We start from the raw sequence: 20,567 nt of genomic DNA on the forward strand, positions 1-20,567 counted from the left end.
TTTTCACAGAATCACAGAATGGTTGGGGTTGGAAGGGACCTCTGGAGATCACCTAGTCCAGCCTCCCCCACCAAACCAGATTCATCTACACCAGGCTGCATGGCATCGTGTCCAGACAGGTTTCGAATATCTCCAGAGAAGGAGACTCCACAACCTTTCTGGGCAGCCTGTTGAAGTGTTCTGCCACCCTCAAAGACGTTCTTCCTCACATTCAGATGGAATGTCCTGTGTTTCAGTTTGTGCCCATTGCCCCTTATTTTGTCACTGGGAACCACTGAAAAGAGGCTGGCTCCATCCTCTTAATGCCTGCCCTTAAGATATTTTTATGCGTTGGTAAGATCTCTGTCATTTCTTTTCCATGCTAAATAGGCTCAGCTCTTTCAGCTTTTTCTTATAAGAGGGATGCTGTAATCCCCTAATCATATTTGTAGCCCTCTGCTGGACCCTCTCTGGTAGTTCCTTGTCTTTCTTCTACTGAGGAGCCCAGAATTGGGCACAGTACTCCAGATGCTGCCTCACCCAGGCAGATCAAAGGAGAAGGATCACTTCTCTCAACCTGCTAGCAGCAATCTTCCTTCCTAATGCAGCCCATGATACTGTTGGCCTCCTAGGCACATGGCTGGCTCATGGTTAACTTAGCCACCAGGACTCCCAGGTCCTTCTCTGCAGAGTTGCTTTCCAGCAGGTTAATGCCTAATCCATACTAGTGTATGAGGTTACTCCTACCCAGGTTCAGGCCCCTGCACTTGCCTTTGTTGAACCCCATCAGGCTCCTCTCTGCCAAACTCTCTGTTCAACTCTTCAGCCTGGTCAGGTCTTTCTGTGTGGTAGCACAGCCTTCTGGTGTATCAGCCACTTCTCCCAGTTTTGTGTTTTGAAGAAGGCTGTAACTGCCAAATTTTTCCTTTTGTGTGTCCATTGTGATCTTAGTAGCAGCGGTAGATGCTCAGGAAGAGAGCAGTCATGTGGCATGATTGACATTGATTTTCTGCCTGGGAGAGCTTCAATCAGAGAAGGCTCAGAACAACACAAACAGAACTCGGTGGGTAAATTAAGGGCATTTCTCTTGCACTTAGAAGATCGAGGCCAGGTCTGTATAGATTTCTTTTAAGTGATTGACTTTGATTGTAGGGATGGGGCTGACTTTCCTCACTTGTATGCATAAGGAGTTTTATTCTTCCTCTTCTTTTTCCACTGCTGCCTTTCATCACAGATAGGAAGTGGTGTTGATAGAGTGATGGGAATGTTTGAAATGTGACAGGGTCTCTCTGGGGAAGCTTGGTCCTTCTTCAGCCTGCGTGCCCTCTTTTCCATATTAGCTTTCACAGATCCATAGAATCATAGAACAGTTAGGGTTAGAAAGGACCTTAAGATCACCACTTTCCAACCCCCCTGCCATGGGCAAGGACATGTCACACTAGACCATGTCATCCAAGGCTCTGTCCAACCTGGCCTTGAACAATGCCAGGGATGGAGCATTTACCACTTCTTTGGTCAACCTGTTCCGGTGCCTCACCACCCTCACAGTAAAGAACTTCCTCCTTATATCCAATATAAACTTCCCCTGTTTAAGTTTGAGCCCATTACCCCCTGTCCTATCACTACAGTCCCTGATAAAGAGTCCCTTTCCAGCCCCCTTCAGATAGTGGAAGGCTGCTATGAGGTCTCCACACCGCCTTCTCTTCTCCAGGCTGAGCAGCCCAAACTTTCTCAGCTTATCTTCATACAGGAGGTGCTCCAGTCCCCTGATCATCCTCGTGGCCCTCCTCTGGACTTGTTCCAACAGTTCCATGTCCTTCTTATGTTGAGGACACCAGAACTGCACACAATACTCCAAGTAGGGTCTCACGAGAGCAGAGTAGAGGTGCAGGATCACCTCCTTCGACCTGCTGGTCACACTCCTTTTGATGCAGCCCAGGATACGGTTGGCTTTCTGGGCTGCGAGTGCACACTGCTGGCTCATGTTCATTTTCTCATTGACCAACACCCCCAAGTCCTTCTCTACAGGGCTGCTCTGAATCTCTTCTCCTCCCAGCCTGTAGCTGTGCCTGGGATTGCCCTGACCCAGGTGTAGGACCTTGTGCTTCGCTTGGCTGAAGTTTATGAGGTTGGCATTGGCCCCCCTCTCAAGCATGTCAAGGTCCCTCTGGATGGCATCCCTTCCCTGCAGTGTGTCAACTGAACCACACAGCTTGGTGTCATCGGCAAACTTGCTGAGGGCGCATCAATCCCACTGTCCATGTCAGCGACAAAGATGTTGAGGAGGATTGGTCCCAACACCAACCCATGAGGGACACTACTTGTTACTGGTCTCCATTTGGACACTGGGCCACTGAATGCTACTTTCTGTGTGTGGCCGTCCACGATTAAACATGAAAAATAAAGAAGTTGCTGGATGTGGAAACATTTATATTTTCAGTCCAGGAGTTGCAAATGGCCTTTTCACTGGCCAGTGAAAAGGTGGCATTTGATCAGGCATTGTTTGATAACAGAGGGAAACGATGCACATTCTCATTAAACAATGTGTTTGTTTTTAAACTATAAGACACTGATTAAACTTTTATCACAAAAATAAAGTCCAGAGACAGCTATACAAGGTGAGTTCAATGTGTGTGTCTTGGTATTTTCAGTAAAAGTGCTAGTAAATTTCTCTCTATATTGCTGATATACAAAAGGGTTTATATGGTGATACTTAATTTCTACATTTGCTATTTGCTCAGGTCCTGACTCATGACAGACTAAGCCAAATCTCATGGTGCTGCTGGGGTGAATAATGACACCAAACCATGACCTGCACATACGTGCTGTATGAGCCACAGCTCAGCTAGGACGTTAGCGGTAACCCAAAACCACCGTTAATGCTGAATGGCCCTGGAAAGGTTAGTGGAATCTCTCTGCTCTACCTGAGATTTGAGGTTTAACCTGCCCCTAAAAATCATAAGTGTTATTCCCAGCATGATCAGTCCTGCTTTTGCTCTGACATTATCAAGGGCTTTGCTTTCATATGTCAGTGTGTGAGGGAAAGACCTGGCCCTAGACACAGCTATATCATGTTCAACCTGGCACTAGACACAGCTATATCATGTTTCAAACCTGTATTTCCCTTTTTTTATTCTGAGGCCTAAACAACTTCCTTTAGCTTTAACAGCTTCATTTCTCCTTTGTAAAATGGGAAGAGTCTTTATCTACCAACCTGATGGTGGTACTGTAGGGATTAGGTAACTGTGAAACACTTCAGCTTCATAAAGCAAAATGAAAATGATGGAGGTTTTTTACCTAAACCAGAAAGATCTGGACTCCAAAATGGAGGTTGGCATCAAAAGTTTGGTATATTCTGCTATATTGCCCACATCATAAAAGCTCCCAGAGCCAGAATTCTTGCTATTTTGAAATACTTATCAGTATAAGATACAGGAAGTTGGTTCCTACTCCATAAGAATCCATATTTTTGGTTCTTCAGATTTGGACAGCATAGCCACATCAATCCATTTGAGCTGACCTCCTAAGAAAACTAAAAGCTAAAAGATGAGTTTCACCTTGGCTTGCACTAATAGGTATCTCTGCACATAACTGGTTAGCCATGGTCCATATACAGCTGGGTCTCTCTCCTTGGCTGCTTCCATGCATGCATGTTATGGTAAGGATGCTGGTACTGCAAAGATCCAGTGCTTTTGCTGTTTCACACCCTCTTTTTTCTTTGCACTGTCATTGTTGAGGGGGGGCTAGTTGATGCAATTCTCATTTCCGGGTATTTATACATATGTGTTTCTGCAATCTGCTTTTAAATGTGCACCAGTGATATATGTGGAGACCTGTGTAGATAATTGTCAATTTCAGAAGATCCCATATTTCCACAATGCCCTTTTGACAGATGTATGTTTTTGATTGCAGACTGTTTTCTAGCAGACGTTTCAATACTTGCACCTTACAAGTTACACCGGTTTTTCTTTTTCCCCTTAAAAGGTTGGTTATGTTTGCAAGTACAACAGCAATGGGTTATGCATTCAGTTAGATAAACTAGATAAAGATAGATAAAGCTAGATTAAAACTGTATTTCTTGCAATGATTTTCTCAATACAGAGCTGAAGAAAACTATTTCTTGCAACAGCTTCCTAAACCATTGTTCTAGATAGCTGGACTAAGCAGAGTATCTGATTTTGCTTTACTTTTCTGAGGAAGCTTAGAGAAGCAAGCTACCTTGCTTATTTGCCTAGCTTACTCATGGAAGTATGAATCACTGTGCAGGATTCTCCAAGCCAAACCCTTTTCCCTGATGCAACTCTGATGACTTACCCAGTTACTTAGGAGCTGAAGGAAATGGGATGCTCAAATTAATCACATGGTCAGAGAGATGGAGAGACGCCCATGGACAAGGGCTGCTGTTCAGTCTTCACCTAACAAAATCACAAAAATATCCAGTTCAGCACCTGTTGAACATCAAGAGGAGTGTAACCATTAATGCATCCTTACTGCTGCCTTCTAAATTGGCTGTAGCAGAACTGTAACTGTTACCTAACTTGTACTTGGGTGCCTAGCAGGGTGCAGTAAGTGGAGACTTTCTATAAATTACAATAAGGAGCTGGAGAGATGCAGGAGGAGGGCTGCAGGCTGCTGCCTGGCTACTTGCCAGTCAAGAGGGCAGGCAGGTTTAGCACCAAAAGGTCAGAGGCATGTCCCTGCACTCCATCTGGAGCAGAGATCCTCTTGCCCTTATTTTAATATGCACATTAATTCTGCAGCTGTCAGTTTTGATTTCCCCAGGATCCCCACTCAGCACATCACATGCCAACAAGCCAGTTAGCTTAGGGTAAGGAGCTACAGAGAACTGCAAAGACAAGCTTTCAATGACACAAGATTGCCTCCCCTACAGGGGGAGATACTTTTCTGGCATTGCAGTTCTTTACCTATGTGTTTGACCCTCTTTGTATTCAAAATTATAGCAGGTTATATATTCTCTCCCATCCAAAAATCACTGTGACCAAAATTCCAAGTTACATTGCTGGAAACTTAGCATCCTACGGCTGAGAAGTTACTGGGCCATGCAACCACTGTTGAAAACTATAAGTACATCTCAACATTAAAGACATACAGACTGAATGCCCTGCCTGCTCTATAAAGACAGTGTGCAACAAAGATGTGAATTTGTCCCTTTATCTCTTTCATCCATTTAGGAGATGGGAGTGTCACGGTTGGGACTCTACAAAAAGAGGCTCTTGCTTTAGCAGTGTAAAGTTACAGGGTCAAGGAAGTCCTAGACATTGAAAACAGTTCAGTCTGTGTTTTCATGGAGGATGCACTTCAGCATTCAGGATACCTCTCTTCAAAGCTTTAATTGAAGAGATCAGTGCTATAATGCATAACTTTTACAGCTCCTGACATTTTCTGGAACTTGTAACGTATGTGTTAGTGTCTGTAGCTGTTTGTGGGTCCTTGTGAATAAAACCCAATTCTGTCCCTGGAGTGAAGTGAGAAGGCCAGAGATCAAGAGAGAATTACATTCTAGTTTTGTCTCCTTTTGGAGCCTGGATGCCACAACAGCCTCATAGTCTATCTCATGTTGGTGTTCTCAGATAATGCCCAATTAATATGGAAAATGTGTGTGCCTACAGATGATTATATCATAAATGACTATCTGGTCCTTAGGGAAGGAAGATGAAGTTTAATTTGCAGTTCCACAAACTTAGCAATAGAATGGAAGTAGGCAACCAGCTGCTTTCATTTCAGTGCTCACACTTGGTTCACACCTGAGGCTGTTTAAAAGAGCTGCAGCTGTGCTGGTGCAGCCCTAAGATAGCAGTCCTGAGGGATGACTTTGGCTTGTGTTATAGGGTTGAACTCTTCTGTTCTCAGATGGGAAAAGTAGGTTGGCTGTTTCTGCACAAGGTACTCTTTTAGGTCTTTCTAGCCTTTCTTAGAAATTTCTATTCTCTAGGCTTTTTAATTTTGTTCTGCTTTATTTTATAAGCAGAAGGTAGCTAAAGGGGGAAAAAAAAAAAAAAAAAGAAAAAGCTGTCATTTCCCTGAGGACTAAATTCTCCTAGCTTGGACTGTTAGGGATGTATGCCATCATCTAGATGTGTTGTAGCTGTATATTAGCTGGCCACTGTGGGTGTTCAGTGGCTTGTGCTTTGCCCAGGCTTGTGGGCTGGTGCTGAAGACCTCATCCTACTTACAGCAAAGTTAGATATGAGCCCTAAGGTCACATGTAGGCTCAAAGCATGGCTTGGTAGGAAGAGGAGGGTGATTGCCCATCCTTTTCAAGAAAGATTTTTCTCTTTTTGGTGGTCTTAATTTTCTTCTATTATGCTTTTAATTTTAAGTGTCTGTGTTTCTTAATTGAAATGTGATATGCTGCACCATGATTCAGTATCAAAGGTCTGAACTCTGGCAGTGATTCCAAAGGGAAATAAAAGTGCAGCCTGCATTGCTAACATGCAGTAGTCTTTTGACTCAGCCTCCATATGCAGCCGAAGTGAAATCATTCATATACTTCATGCAGGTACCAAGCTGAATATGTGTGTTGGGAGCACAGCTTCATAGCACAGGCACCGTAAAATCACCCAGCAGTTCTCCTCAGCAAAGAGTCATCAGCCAAAGAGGCAGAATAAACCAGGGAAATGAAAATGGAAGCAGAGTAAGGCAAAATGATTGCCAAATATGGTGCTGGTCTTAGTGCACTATGTTTTTCAAGAACATTACACAAATGCTGACATTTATCTCTATCAATTCAGGGTTTTTTTATTTTCACTCTAATTTTAAATAGAGAATGAAAGATTGCTACTTGCCTATGGACTGCCAATGAATTGTTTTCATAGTGCTATGTTAAATGTGGAGTTTCTGGCTTATAGAACCTCTGTTCCTGTATTTGGATTGAATTGCACTAATGTTTAGCAAACATTTGCAGGGCATGGCCTCACTGTTTTGCAAACTATGGTGAGTCGTGTTTAAGGAGGTGGATGTTACCAAAGGGAACAAGCACCTGACTTTGAGCTCCTATGGGGGGAATCCTGATACTTGCAGAATCTGATTCTTTAGCCTTAAAATAGGAAGAACAGCATGCCTGTGTCCTGGGTGGTAAGTGCAAGGTATTTCTTTTCTCATTGGCTATCTTCAGCCTTGTGTTGTTCTTCTTATAACTTGATCTAAGCACATTTATATCCCTAGACCCTATGCAGCTCTGGCCTTAAGGGGCAGTATCTCAGTGCAGGTACCCCTTTAAAACATGAAAACTATGAGGTGCTGGGAAAGTGTCATGGATTCTGTGTGTGCATGTGCACATACGTGCACAAGAGCTGGATTTCCAGAGGCTGGCTCTCCTGCACATTTCATCTCCATATATTTTCTGTATCCTTTTTCCTAGTTGTACATCATTTCTGCTTTACACATTCTATAGTCTATGTGGGGCTTAGTGTTTGTAGCTCTTTTAATTAATTAAAAAATTAGTATTTACTGCTGTGATGTCTGAAGGGAAAAGACAGTAGCATGGTTTAGCTTTTGCTCACTGTGTGAGGGTGAACAATTTTGGAGTTGCAACAGGGCTGCTCAGTGCCCTTGGTCTTTATTAACTCCTTGCCAGGTGACAAGCCTTTGGACTGCCTTCTGGGGTGGTGGGGCTCACCCATTGCATCACTCTTGGCCTCTGGACTGAAATGTTTGCAGACAGGGTGGTGCCACTTTGCAAAAATGTCAGTGTTGGGATTCAGGAGACCCAGGACAGAGCAGAGCCCAGGTTTCTGAGTGTCAGGATGTAACATGGTGTATTTGTATGTTCAGGCAGAAGGAGCTAGGTCTGTTACTTTTTTTAGGGAGTATTGTTCTCTGTGTGTGTGTTCGGCTGCAAACTCAGTGTTTCTTCATTTTTCATCTCTGTGCTTCCAGAGTAGCACAATGAGGAAAATAAATCTGTTTCACTTCGAAGCTTCTGGAGCTATGTAGTATTTCTGTCTCCCAAGTTTGGTCTTGAGAAGTGAGGGCAATTGAAGGCTGAGGGTATCAATAAACTTTGGAAAGTTCCGGATTAAGGGTATTTTCATACTATTTTCCAGTTTGTATAGGTTTAGCCATAATGTTGGAACATATTGATTCCTTGGGTAATAATCTCAGCCTTGCATTCCCTTTTAAAATATGATCCTTTGCAACAACAGCATCTGAAGGTTTGGAGTCAGTAGGGTGTTAGGTTACAGAGAGAATTACAATAATAATAATAAACCCCTCTGCAACATTTCATATCTCTTAGGCAAAGGTTACTTGAAAGCCAGTCAGTTCAGTGCATGGGTTCTGTAAGAGTTCTTAGGTATATAAGAGCAGCCAAAAATAGCTTCTTGGAAGGTCATGCATCTTTTCTGCATGCAGATAGCTTTGCATTTCTGACCTGAAACATCTGTGTCTTGTTGTAAGCAAGCAAGAATTGATGGAAAGAAAACAGAATAACAAAAATGGACTTGGAGGGCAGCCAGAGCCTGTGTAACATGTTCCTCATTCATGTGAGCCTGTATGAACCGCTGCCAGCCAGAGATTTTTCTGCACATGCAATGGAGAAAGTTTGCATTAACTCCTAAACCATGCTTCAAAGTCAGCTTAGCCAAATAAAGACTGAATTCAAGCTGTCGATAGATGAACAATGGCAGGAGGCACCCTTACGTTTTAAAATGGAGCCACAGGCTCACGTTCAAGTGATTTTAAGCTACTGGCTGGCTCTGGAGCCTAAAAGACGTTTCAGCTTGTCAGACTGAATGTTCTCTTTCCCTTGATATCTGCATGCTGAGACAGAGTTTATGAGAAGCTTTTATAGCAAATGCCAAAGTCAGAGTCACCGCAGAACACTTAGTATTGAACAGGCAAGAGCTAATGTGAGAGGAAAAGGCTCTGTTTCTCTGCCTATTAATCTTCCCCCTCCACCCCCCCCCTGCTTCCTACCCAAATCCCCTTGGTTAATCAGGTTATGTTTGCCCTATTTCTCTCAGGGAGTACACAGAATGCAGCGCTGCTAGAAGTGGAGGAAGGGAAGGAAGAGAAGGGCATGCTGAAAGGAAGAGTGGTTTGAGGATGCTCCAGAAATAAAAGCTTTGCTTTGGCAGGGTTCTTGAGATCACAGCAGGATGCCTTTGGGCTGTGGGATGTCTCTGTGACCTGTCACACTTGCTGACATGCAAGATCTCTCATCCCAGGCCATGTGTCGGAGGACAGTTGGGGAAGCTTGCCTGTGTGTGCTCAAACTGGAGGCACTGCTGGTCTGTGTGGCCAACAGCTCCCTCCCTGAACACCCACTCAACGGCCTGTTTCAATCAAGAGACCCTAGGACGGAGAAACTAATGTCCCTTGGGGAACACTGGCTGCCTGACATTGACTGAAGTGCAGTGCTTAATTCTGGAGGGGGTGCTGGGTATGTGTGCACGTACAGAGCTGTTACATGCTGCATGCTTCTGTGCAGTCATACAGCTTTCAATTCTCACTGCACTATTCCTCTTGGACATATGGCTGCAAGCCACAGAAAAATAGCACAGATGGACCCGCCGAAGTAAAATGCAGTTATGAGAAGCAGTTAGCCAACACACATACAGACAGCACCACTGACCTGGGTGCTGGTGAGTCTAAAGTTTCCTATAAGTGTGGTGATCCTGGAATTTAGCTCTGAGTGTGCTGAGATTTTGGGGGTACATCACATGGGTGCATGTCTTGGAAATGCTCTTATCTCCAATTGTAATGGGCAATACCAGACAATGAGACTGAAGTCCAGAGCTCTTTTGTGACCAGTTTCTAAACCCAGAGCTTGCAGCTGAAACTATTCCTGAAATGTGAAAAATTGCTTGTTCTGAGGTCTGTGTGTGGGAGGGCTTAGGAGAATAGGTAAGTCTTGATGGGAGAATTAAGGGCACTGACTTGGGTGATTTTTGGAAATGTGGCTAGTAATTCAGCAGGATGTAGACCTGCAGGTCTGCATCTGCATTCTGTCTTTTGGGGTTGAATTTATCCAAAAGCTCCAAGCCAAACCTTTCTAGACCAAATCATGAAGCTGCGGGGAGTTTATATGTAACCCTGCTTCTTTAATATTCCAATTCTGGCCCAGGATCAATTGCATGTCAGCCTCTGCTTGAGCTTCCATTTTGCCAGGAAGTGCCAAGCCACACAAGCATTGTCTGCTTGTGCCAGCTTCTTTGCTTGAATCATGGTCCTTTGACACAAATGTATGAGAAGAGATTTTTAGCAGCCCTCTTTAACAGCATGGATCAGAAACATTCTTGTAGCCCAAAGCCAGATGAATGCTAATACATTCTTCAAATAGTGTAAGCATCGGCGAACGCAGACCTGAGCTAGTAAATCCCACAGGATGACATGATTTTACATGTTCTTCAGCACAAAGCAGGGCTAACTGGGTGGCCACAGACTCCTGTTCTCACAAGAATGAAGGCAGGCAGGAAATAAACCACCAGGAACCGTTCCTTGGCAGGAGAGAGCAGTGTAGCAAGCCCTGGGCTGCTGCAGAGCCAGGCCTTGCAGGTGCCTACAAGTAAAGTGAGAACAAGGCATCGGGATCCCAGCAGTGCTGGCTGGCTGGCAAGCATGTGTTTTGGAACATGTCCAGAATTTGCTGATGCCCCAAGACATTGTGCTGCCATGCCCTGGTTGATATTTGCTGTAAGATGCTGGCTGGTGCTGTATAATATTGCAGCTTTGCTGTGCTTGGGCCTCCTCTGTACAATCCTTTGTAGCAGTGAAGAGCAGGAAGGCTGCTATTGTTTAACTGCAGTATGGGGGGTGGGGGCGGGGCTACAGCATCCCCCTGCCCTGCAAGAGTGACAGCTGATTGTGTGTGAGGAAGTAAGGGGAGAGAGCTGAGCTGCATGACGAGTGGCTTTGGTTCAAATCTGTACGTAGGGAGGAGTCTGCTGTGCCAGCCTGTGCGTGGGAGTGCTGTTGGAGCAGGTGGTTAGCAGCCCTGTTGCTGCAGGGTTAGCTGGCTTGTGGGGAGCTGCCAGCTCTGTGCAGGAAGGAGGGCAAGCTGCCTTTGGAGGAGGAGAATGGTGCACGATGAGGAAGCTTGGAGGCTTACGCAAACGCACAGGAGCCTGTCTGACTTTAAGGTTGAGCAACACCATGATCCAAAGAGCAGATCTCATAAAGTGTCTGCAGGTTAACAGGAGGCTTTTACTATGCCTCTCTGACACTGCCAGTAAAAAGCTGTCAGCTGTACAAATATATACAAAAATCTCTTCTCCCCAACCTCCCCCAAACTATGCTTAGGAGCCCAGAGTTATGTGACTGGCTTAAAAATTCCGACTCATAGGATCATAGAATAGTTTGGGTTAGAATTTACCATCTGTTGGACTTCTAATTGCCTTCCTGTCTTCCAAAACCTATATTCCTGTTTTCAGGCTTGGTTTTTTTGTATGTATGTTTGTTAACAGTCTATGCCTCCAGAAAGTGGAGCATTAAGGAGAACTGCACTGATTGCTCAGATCTAGTAGCACTGACAGGAAGCTGAGAGGCAAAGACCTGAGCTGAGAAGGTGGGCCAGGAGGCAAGGCTGAAACAGTGGCTCCATTGTCTGGCTTTTGCTGTGGCTGGTGGATGTGGCTGCATGTCCCAGGGTGTTGCGTATTACAAATACGTGGCTGATGGTGTGCGCAGCAATCAAATCATGAGGTAGTTACTGGGCCAGTGGGAGAGGCATGCAGGCAGTGGAGGGCGTTAAAAAAAATAAGTCGACACTCCAGATTTTCAAATTCAGAACTCTGCTCCTATCATCTGTTCTTAGGTGGGAAAGAAATAAGAAGTTTAGAGATGAAGAATCTTGAGAATATCTGCCTCAGCTTTAATTGCTGATAATGATTTGGATAGGGCCAGTAGCTGTACTGACCTCTCCCAGATAGTTAAGTTTTAACCAGTGAAGACATTAGCAGCTGATGCATTGAAGGTCTGATTCTGCAGAAAGTAGTGGTACAAAACACCCATTAAAGTCAGGGACTAAAAAGAAAAAAATCTTTAAAAACACTGACGTGACAGCATGGGGTCTGCACAAGATCCATAGGGCCTTGACTGATAGAAATTTGACAGTTGTAATCTAAAATCTCTCATCCTTTCCCATGCTGTTCTGCTGAACATATGACATGGAATTTGGGGAGTGAGGCATGAAATATTAGGATTTTAAAATGTAATGTATTAATGTCTCAGTTCTTATGTGCAGTTTGAGGTATCCTACATAGATCAGGTTCTTGGAAGTTGGATACTGCATGTCTGGAGAGCTTGTACTTCCTCTAAATACAGCCTTTTTAAGCTGTTGCACAGTGTTTCTTTGAAGTTTATTGTCCCTGGGTTGACTTAATCTGTCTGGAAACCTTGAGCAGAGGAATAAACTGTTTATTTCATATGTCATTTTTAACGTAGGGGTGTGATAAAGTTGGCTTGTACATTCAACAGTTTGTTGTATTTCTAGTACTTAAGGATGCAAGTGGCTTGCTTGTGCTAAAGCAGCTGTGAGAAATTTTTCATGTGCTAAGTAGAGACAAATTGCTTTTCATATGATTTGTATCCTTTTGAGGATCCAGCACCTTCTAGTTTCTCCGGAACAAGCATAATCTTTGCAATCTCCTTTGATAAAGAAATGTGAAAAAGAAAACTCTTTTTCCAAAACGTATTGATGACCTGCCAAGGTTACCTGAAAATACCTGTAATCTCAGCCTTGTACCGGGACTAAACAAGTCATTAAAGGTCTGCTGTAAAAATGGTTGTGCAAGACACAATAATAATAATAATAATAGGGAAATTAATTTGAACTTTGTCCTGACACCATTTCCTGATTCTATATAACTTGCAAATAAATAGAGGAGAGGAAAAAATGACATACCCCAAAGTAAGGTCAACCATTGGACCCTGGACTGCTTGTTGTAGTGGCTGCAAACATGCAAAATATATTTCAGGGTTAAAGATTTGCCTTCGCAATTCTCCTGTGAACTGCATATGCCTAATGAGCCTGAGGAGAAGCTCAGAAAGGTTACCAGCCATGTAGCAGTGGCATTGCCATTAGAGCTCCTTCCCTAGCCAACCAAGAGAAGTCGCTCTATGGATTCATCCTCTGGAAGAGCTGAATCTAGTCTCCTCTTTTGAAGTGGTTTTCACCCTTACAGGTGCATGTGTGGATCCCTGCACTGCAAATAGAAGACAGCTTGCATTACCTGATACTTCTTGCACATCTCTCACAATTATTCTGTAGACCTTCAGTGGTCACAGAGAAGATTCCTCTGCAGCTGAAGTTTATATCTTGTGTGAGAGTAAGACAGAGCCCAGCGCTGATGAGCTGAAGTTGGCCTTTGTCAGTATCCTTCATACTTCTCATCTCATCCACTCCATCTGCTATTGGGTATCCTTAAGTATGATGTTGGAATTCAGCAGCGAGTTAAGAAAAAGTAGCCAATCCTTGTGGGACATCTTGCTGAAAAACAAACCTCTGCCAGTGACCTAGATCCAGTTAAGTTTTGAATTATTTAGTTTCCATCTTGTAGATAATGCAGAAAACTTGTGTTTGGGAGAAATCTCAACTTCAGGTTGAATTAGGCAATCTCCCTCTGCTTTAGAAATGTTGGTGCTGACTAGGGACAGCTGAAGTACTGTCTTTGACCATTGGTACTGCTTTTTGGTTACGTGAATGTTCTTAACAGTTGATAGTTATCTTGGGAAATGACACATCTGAAATGTTGAACCTACTTTTTTTTTTCCTCATGTTGTTGTTTGGCAGATGCAGATTCCAAAAGAGCTGTACAGATTGGCTGTGCCTCTGGCAAGGCTTGGGCTTTATACTACCCAGTTAGGCTCTTGCCAAGTGAAGTCAGTGGAAGGGACAGCCCCAGGGCTGGATTTTTAAAGAACCAAGAAGTATTTTAATCCTGCTGCATTCAGTGAGATTTGGATGCACAAATACTTGGTTATAAACCGTAGCAGGTAGGTGGGGGAGCTGCACACAGAGCTTGTCTCTCTGCTGTCTGTGCTGCTCTTTGGACATGCCATACGGCTCTTGCTGCCACCAGGATCTATAGGCCTCCTGAAAAGCATGTGCTGCTGCAGCACGGCATTTCTTTACCCCTAGTTCTTTATAAAAGATGGAGCTGTCATTTTGTTAGTGAGCTGAAAATGGGTAATATGAAATATTTGTAGAGTTTATTGATGTTACTACAGCTTCCTGGTGCTGCTGTAGGAACAGATTCAGTCAGGAGCTTGCCTTGCTGCTGGGAAGAGAAAGTTGAGCAGTGAAGCCTTGGAGTTTGGAGCTGGGCTTTTGATTTGAGCTGATCCTTTAAATGAGTTAAAGACATTTCTTGGTCTGGCAGTAGCGCTTGGCGTTGAGATTTGCACAGGACTGTGACTAGCTGTGTCTGCATTAACGAGTTGTGTGCAATAAATGGGGTCAAACAATTGATACTAAGGACCAGGCATCCCTTTGGTATGTGTGCTGGAGGTTTTACTTCCGGCTAACTCTGTTCTAGCCCTGTGGACTGGCACACACTAGTGACTGGAGTTCATCTCTGGTTTATTGTCAGACCAGGGAAATCTGTTTGCATACTCTGAGATGGCCTTGTGATCTGAACCAAAGCTCATAACCAAGAACACTTGAGAGGCTTTGCTTTAAGAATTTGTTTGTGATGTGAATAAAATGCTAATATGGCTTCACGCAGTACCCAGCGCTCCAAGCTGTGTTGTATAACCCAGCAATGTGTGCATGAGGGGTGTCTAATTATAGCACCAGATTCTGGTTTCAGATAGTTTGATATTTATTATTTATAAGGGGTATGTTTAGGGGAGAGTAATAATGAAAAAATGTAACTTGAACTTGGGCAGTAGAATGAGTGCTGAAGCCGCAGAGCTGCCTCACTGGCAGGCTATCTGTGTAGCCTGTGCACTGATGTGGCAATGCTTCTTGCTGCACTGAGCCATCACTGCGCAGGAAGTGGAGCAGTGTTGCATAAGGGGAAGAGACGGCTGTGAGCCAGGGCTGGGGAGAGAGGCATTCCTGCAGGGGCAGAGCACAAAATGTCAGCACTTACCATGTGGAGCGTCTGGGCATAGCCATGCTGTGTGCTGTAGGATTGAATAGGAGTCTGACTAGGACAGAAACAAAACTTATTTTTGTGAGCTTCCCCCCCCTCATTTCTGTGAGTTTTTCTGTGCTAGAAAAAACATTGGGTAGTCCTCATGTAGGAGACATGAAGCATGATGCTTCTACCATCCCAGGAGCTGCAGGAGTGAACCAAATTGACAGGAAATCAAGACTGTATTGTAACATAGAGCTGTTCTGTCTGATGCTTCTTCCAGTGGAAGATTTCCTGACCACAGTCAGGTTTATTACCATTGAGAGTGCCACACTGAACACTTCTGTGGATAAAGATTTCTTTGCACAAGAGAACAAGGCAGAGCCCTCACACCTGCTGACAGGGACCCGTTTCTGGATACTGGACACCAGCTGCAGCCAGTGTCTTGCGGAGAGCATCAAGGCTCCAAAGCCACCCTTGCTGGAGCCAAATCCAAGCTCAGTCTGCAAAGGGCACTGTTAAGTGCTGCTGTGTCTCACTGCTGCAGCTCCCCCAGGAGCAGGGTCTGTGGATGTGAGTGCCTGTTCGGCAGAGCTCTGGCTGCACCCTGTGGCGATGCAGGCAGGGGACTGCATGTCAGGTCAGCGCTGCTTGCTCTTGCTGCTTGCGTGCCAGTCTCCCTATGAATATGCTATTTCTGAATGTAGGACAGTGCTTCATAAGCCTGTGTCATTCTTTGCGTGGGTACAGCAAACAGCTGCAGGGTGGAGGGGCCTGCTTTTGTACTCAGATGGCATGATCATAGAATCATAGTATACTTACGGTTGGAAAGGACCTTAAGATCATCTAGTTCCAACCCCCCTCCCATGGTCAGGGACATCTCACACTAAACCATACCACCCAAGGCTTTGTCCAAGGCCAGGCTTGAACACTGCCAGGGATGTAGCATTCACAACCTCCCTGGGCAACCCATTCCAATGCCTCACCACCCTAACAGGAAAGAACTTCCTACTTATATCCAATCTGAACTTCCCCTGTTTAAGTTTTAACCCATTACCCCTTGTCCTGTCACTACAGTCCTTGATGAAGAGTCCCTCCCCAGCATCCCTATAGGCCCCCTTCAGATACCGGAAGGCTGCTATGAGGTCTCCATGCAGCCTTCTCTTCTCCAGGCTGAACAGCCCAACTTTCTCAGCCTAAATGATGTGGTAACCTTCCCCAGAAGTAGCTCTGCACAGTGAGAGGGTTTTTTTTCTGGCTGGTCTTGAATGTGATCAAACAATTACTGACCCCATGGAACCTGGACTGTGTGTTTAGGTTAGCTCTGCTTCCATCACAGGCAGCAGAGAAACTATCTTCTGTGGCTCCTCCTAGGCTCTGTATGTCAAAACAAAGAGCCCAGGATATGGAGTCTGGGGGCTGGCAGTACTTTGTCCCAGCTCTCTCCCAGCTTGGGCACAACAGGGAGCTCCCAGGGTAGGGTCCTGTGCTGGGCAATGTTGGAAAGTGGCCTCAGAACCAGGCTGCCAACATTTAACAGGTGGAGTTAGGGATCAAGGCCATGCTCTGCCAACCATGCTGCCAAGGCAGTGTCTGGCCTCATGGTTCTCCCTGGTAGCACTGTGGCTCTGTTCCCATCACAGCCCCATGAAAGGCAATCATGATGGGGGAGCAGAGAGGAGACAGAGCAGCTGTTTCCCTTTGTCTGCTGGCGGAGCAAAGAATTAGATGTCACTAACTAGATGACTGTCATGGTCATGACTTTCATCAGGAGAGAGAGATCAGCACCAAGAAGTACCTTGGGCTGGCTGTGACCTGGGGATCATTTCCCTTTCTAGAACTAGAGGGGGTTTGTCTGTCTTCTATGGTATAAGGTCTAGAAACTGTGACATGAAGTGTTTGGTGTATGGGGGAGAATGATGAAGAGGAGGGTTTTCCCCCCTCATTTCCCCCAGGAAAAAAGTTACTCCTGGGAGAAATTAATCTTAAATCCCTGGATAGAGATCCCCATTACTGTAGCTTAACAGGGCCTATTTAAGGAGTGGATCAAAGCTTTGACAGCTGCTGCCTATTCTGGTTTTTGTCACCTGAGCATGTTTATCACAAAATCCAATAGTAATTCCTGTGTTTGTCTTTGGACTTTTGTATGTTTGCTTCTGTTAAGATAGGGTTGAGGAGCTGTGCCCAAGGGAGTGGCAAGCCATGAAAAAAATCACTTCCATTTCTGCAGCTCCCAGGATTCCTTCCCATCCATGACTGAGGTACCTAAAGAAGCACTCTATCTGCTGTAGAACAGCGCAAACCAGTTTGTGAGCTAGTGACAGAATTTTACATGGGGAAAAAAGTGGCATTTTGGTGAATTGGAGTAAGCTATAATGCTGGAGAGGAGAAGATCTGAGCTCTCCTGAGATTTCAGTAGTTCCCAGAGTGCTTTTGATCAATGTAAATTCTGAATTATGGCAGGACCCCTACTTGAAGAAGTGTATTTGGAGTCCAACCGAGATCTTTCTTTCCTGTCCCTTTTTTGAGGTACTGCTATCTTTCCCCATAACTGCCCCTTGCTGTCCACATCTGTCCCATGCAGAATGGTGCCATGATCAGCCCCTTAGCGTGCAAAACCTAGAGACCCCCTTTCCTCAAATAGAAGAGGTGTTAGTGAGATAGACAAGGCTTGGGTGTTCATTTCTTACGGGTGGGCTTTATCAGGCATTCTTAGTTTGGCAGCTGGCCTTTGCTGTGACTCCTTGAATTACCAATGACATCTCTGTCATCTTAATTCCACCATTTCTAACCAGTCATTTGGCACCTTGTCTTCCAGTTGCAATAATTGATGTGATTGGTACCATGCTCACCTTAACAGCACCAACCACACTCCTCGAATTCTTGTTGTTTGGAATTGTGGCAGGGTGTGCATGAGCACAAGCCAGGTTTTATGGGGCGATTCAGTCACCTGAAGGTTAGGAAAGCAGAAAGCCTTTGAGGGTGTAATTTCCTGAGCTCAGCAGGGCTTCAGGGCAAAAGGAAGCATTCTGCTTCTGGAAGCATTCTGCTTCTGGTGCCATAATGTCTCCACACAGAACTCGTTGAGGTCTGTGCTGTACTGTTGTGAAGCATTGCTATTTTTCATAGCAATGTGCTTTGTGTGGCATGCTGCTGCAGAACAGGGTGCTTGGTGCTTACCTGCTGTGTTGTTCTGGCCATGCAGTCTTTGCCCCTGCTTGGTGCACCCCTGGCATAACCATGCAGCCTGATGCTAGCAGTGTCCTTCCTTGGCCCTTGCTGCTGAGATTTCACTTGATCAGCTCGTGGCTGGGAGGGGCATGGTGCCTGGCAGGTAGCAGGTGGGGATGCTGTGTCAGACTCAGGGGTTGTCAGTCAGGAAGCACGTGGCTTTACATCTTAGTGCTTATTTCCTTAATGTGCTATCTGCAGAAGTAGGGCAAAGGTGGAAACTGGGGAGTGCTTACAGGGAAGTGGTTACTCTGGGGCTATTGTATCCAAGTTGTCAATTCTGATCATGGGACATGCTGTGTATCAAATAAAGCTATTATGATTGCTCTCTTATCTGGATCAGCCTGTTGGCTGCCAGTGTAGAGCCTGCAGGTTAGGTCAGGGAGGAAGTGAACATGCTGCTGTGTATCATGTGACAGGCTGGAAGTCCCACCTGAGGCCAATGCTCCTTGTGCAATACCTCAAATGAGGCAACTCCTGCTCCAGAAAGTCTCATCATCTCTGGTCAGTTTCCAAAGTGTTTGTGTCTTGTCTTTTTAGCAGAAGCTTAAGCTTGGGTATGCTCAAGTCCTTCCCTTTTTTCCCTGCATCTTGTAGTCAGGATCTTGTTGGGATGATGGCAGACTGGTAATTGTGGGGTAGAAAAGGGAGGATGAAAGTGTTGGCCAGAGCAGAACAACAGTTCCCCTTATGGTTTAGAGGATGCAATGCACAACTGTGGGTACATGTAGCTTGTGTTGGCAGCCGAGTCCTGGGGAGGTTATACTGAAGGCATCTGGGATTCCCAGGGTACAAGGTGCTTGGGCATGGTGCCAAAGTGTGGTAATGACAGTGTTGTGCCAGAGAGGTGATGGGCAGTCAGGTGGGTCAGCAAGCACAAAGGGCAGGCACTTGCTCGAGCAGGGTGGTACATGGAAGTGGCAGTTGTCAGCAGTGCTTGAGGATGCTTCTGCTAAGTGTGGTAATGGTAATAAAGGGCTGGATTGCCATGTGCTTTTGAATGAATTTGGGTTGGAAGGGGATGGAGTGTGGCTGTGAGGATGCTGGATGCTGATGCTTTGGAGAACAAAATTGTGTCCCAGTTTAGCTGGTATTTGGGGTGGGGGGTGCTGCCTTTCAAAGCTTCAGATGTAATTTATGAACGCTGTGGGTGAGATAATAAAGTAACCCCTTTGAGGGGATCCTTTGAGGCCCAGAGGATAGCCTTTGTGTACATCTGGGACACTTTTTCCTTAAGGGTATGCTGGCAGATACAGTAGATTGCCTTTGCAGGGATGAAGGATACGTGGACTTCTGTGGGGAAGGAAGACCAGAGGGCTGTCAGGTTTTGGAGGGGATGGGGATGTTCATTGTGTGAGAAACACAGCAGCTGAGGGCATGTAGGCTGGGAATGCGCCAGCAAGGAACCCCAGCCTCGGCTGTGAGGCTGTCTTCCATGTCACTGTTGCGACACTCTGCCACCCGGCTGTGAACCTAAAGCTGCCTAGAGGGCAGAATAAAGGTGAGCTGGCATTGCGTGGCCTGGCGGGAAGCAGGGTACGGACGCCCTGACCTCCCCCGGTGGGCGAGCCGTGGCTGGCTGTGGAGTGCTTGCCGCCCCTGGCTGGACAGATCCTCTAGCGGCCGCTGTGCTCCAGCCAGGCTGCTCCTTGTCAGACCATCCGCTGTGGCTGTGTCTCGCACCTTTCGGTCTTTCCTCTTCCATGGCAGACAGCCCGAAGAGCCTGGATATGTTATCCTCTAGGATGTTATCGAGGAGAGTGGTGAATTCTCTTGCTCTCACTGTTACAGACAAGGACTTGGATATCTTTTGGGGAGATGTGATGTGTTCAGAGATAGCTGAGGGGAAATGCAATGTCCTGATAAAGATCCAGGGGGTAAGGCTAGGTAATATAATTGCTCCCCAGGCTTTAAACTCTACTGCAGGAGCACATCTGACACTGGTTATCAGGGCTTATGGAGGATCAGTGTTACATCACCAGTGATGCCTGATCGCTGTTCCAACTGAAGTTGCTGTGTGGTGTTTGGATTGAGCTCCAGTTCTTGCTGCAAGGTAAGGGAGAGCTTGGAGACAGGTTCAGAATATCGCAGTTCACACACTGGATGTGTGCTGCAGTGCAAAGGTTCCAAAGCCACTTAGTATGCTGCCTGCAGATAGCAGGGATGCTTGGATAGGCTTTTCTCCTTAAGAAAGGGAAACAGGATGGACAGTGGAAAACTGAATCATAAGCTTTCTTGTCAAGTCTTCTTAAACAAGTGACTTTCTGGATAAAACAGGTGCTCAACAGCAGTTTCAGTGAGGATAACATAAGCTTT

The 20,567-nt window shown here is 45.5% G+C and overlaps 1 long non-coding RNA gene across 2 annotated transcripts; it reads left to right on the forward strand.

The window, feature by feature from the left end:
• Positions 1–5,810: 5,810 nt before the first annotated feature.
• LOC136016136 (uncharacterized) lies at positions 5,811–10,679 on the forward strand. Of its 2 annotated transcripts, XR_010613505.1 has the most exons (4): positions 5,817–5,883; positions 6,500–6,634; positions 6,905–7,074; positions 8,964–10,679. It is a non-coding gene; the product is annotated as an uncharacterized LOC136016136 (long non-coding RNA). The 2 variants fall into 2 exon arrangements; XR_010613506.1 differs by lacking the exon at positions 6,500–6,634 and having other exon boundaries at positions 5,811–5,883.
• The last annotated feature ends 9,888 nt before the right edge of the window (positions 10,680–20,567 follow it).

This window comes from Lathamus discolor, chromosome 6 (genome assembly GCF_037157495.1).
Source record: "Lathamus discolor isolate bLatDis1 chromosome 6, bLatDis1.hap1, whole genome shotgun sequence".
Lineage (NCBI taxonomy): Eukaryota > Metazoa > Chordata > Aves > Psittaciformes > Psittacidae > Lathamus > Lathamus discolor.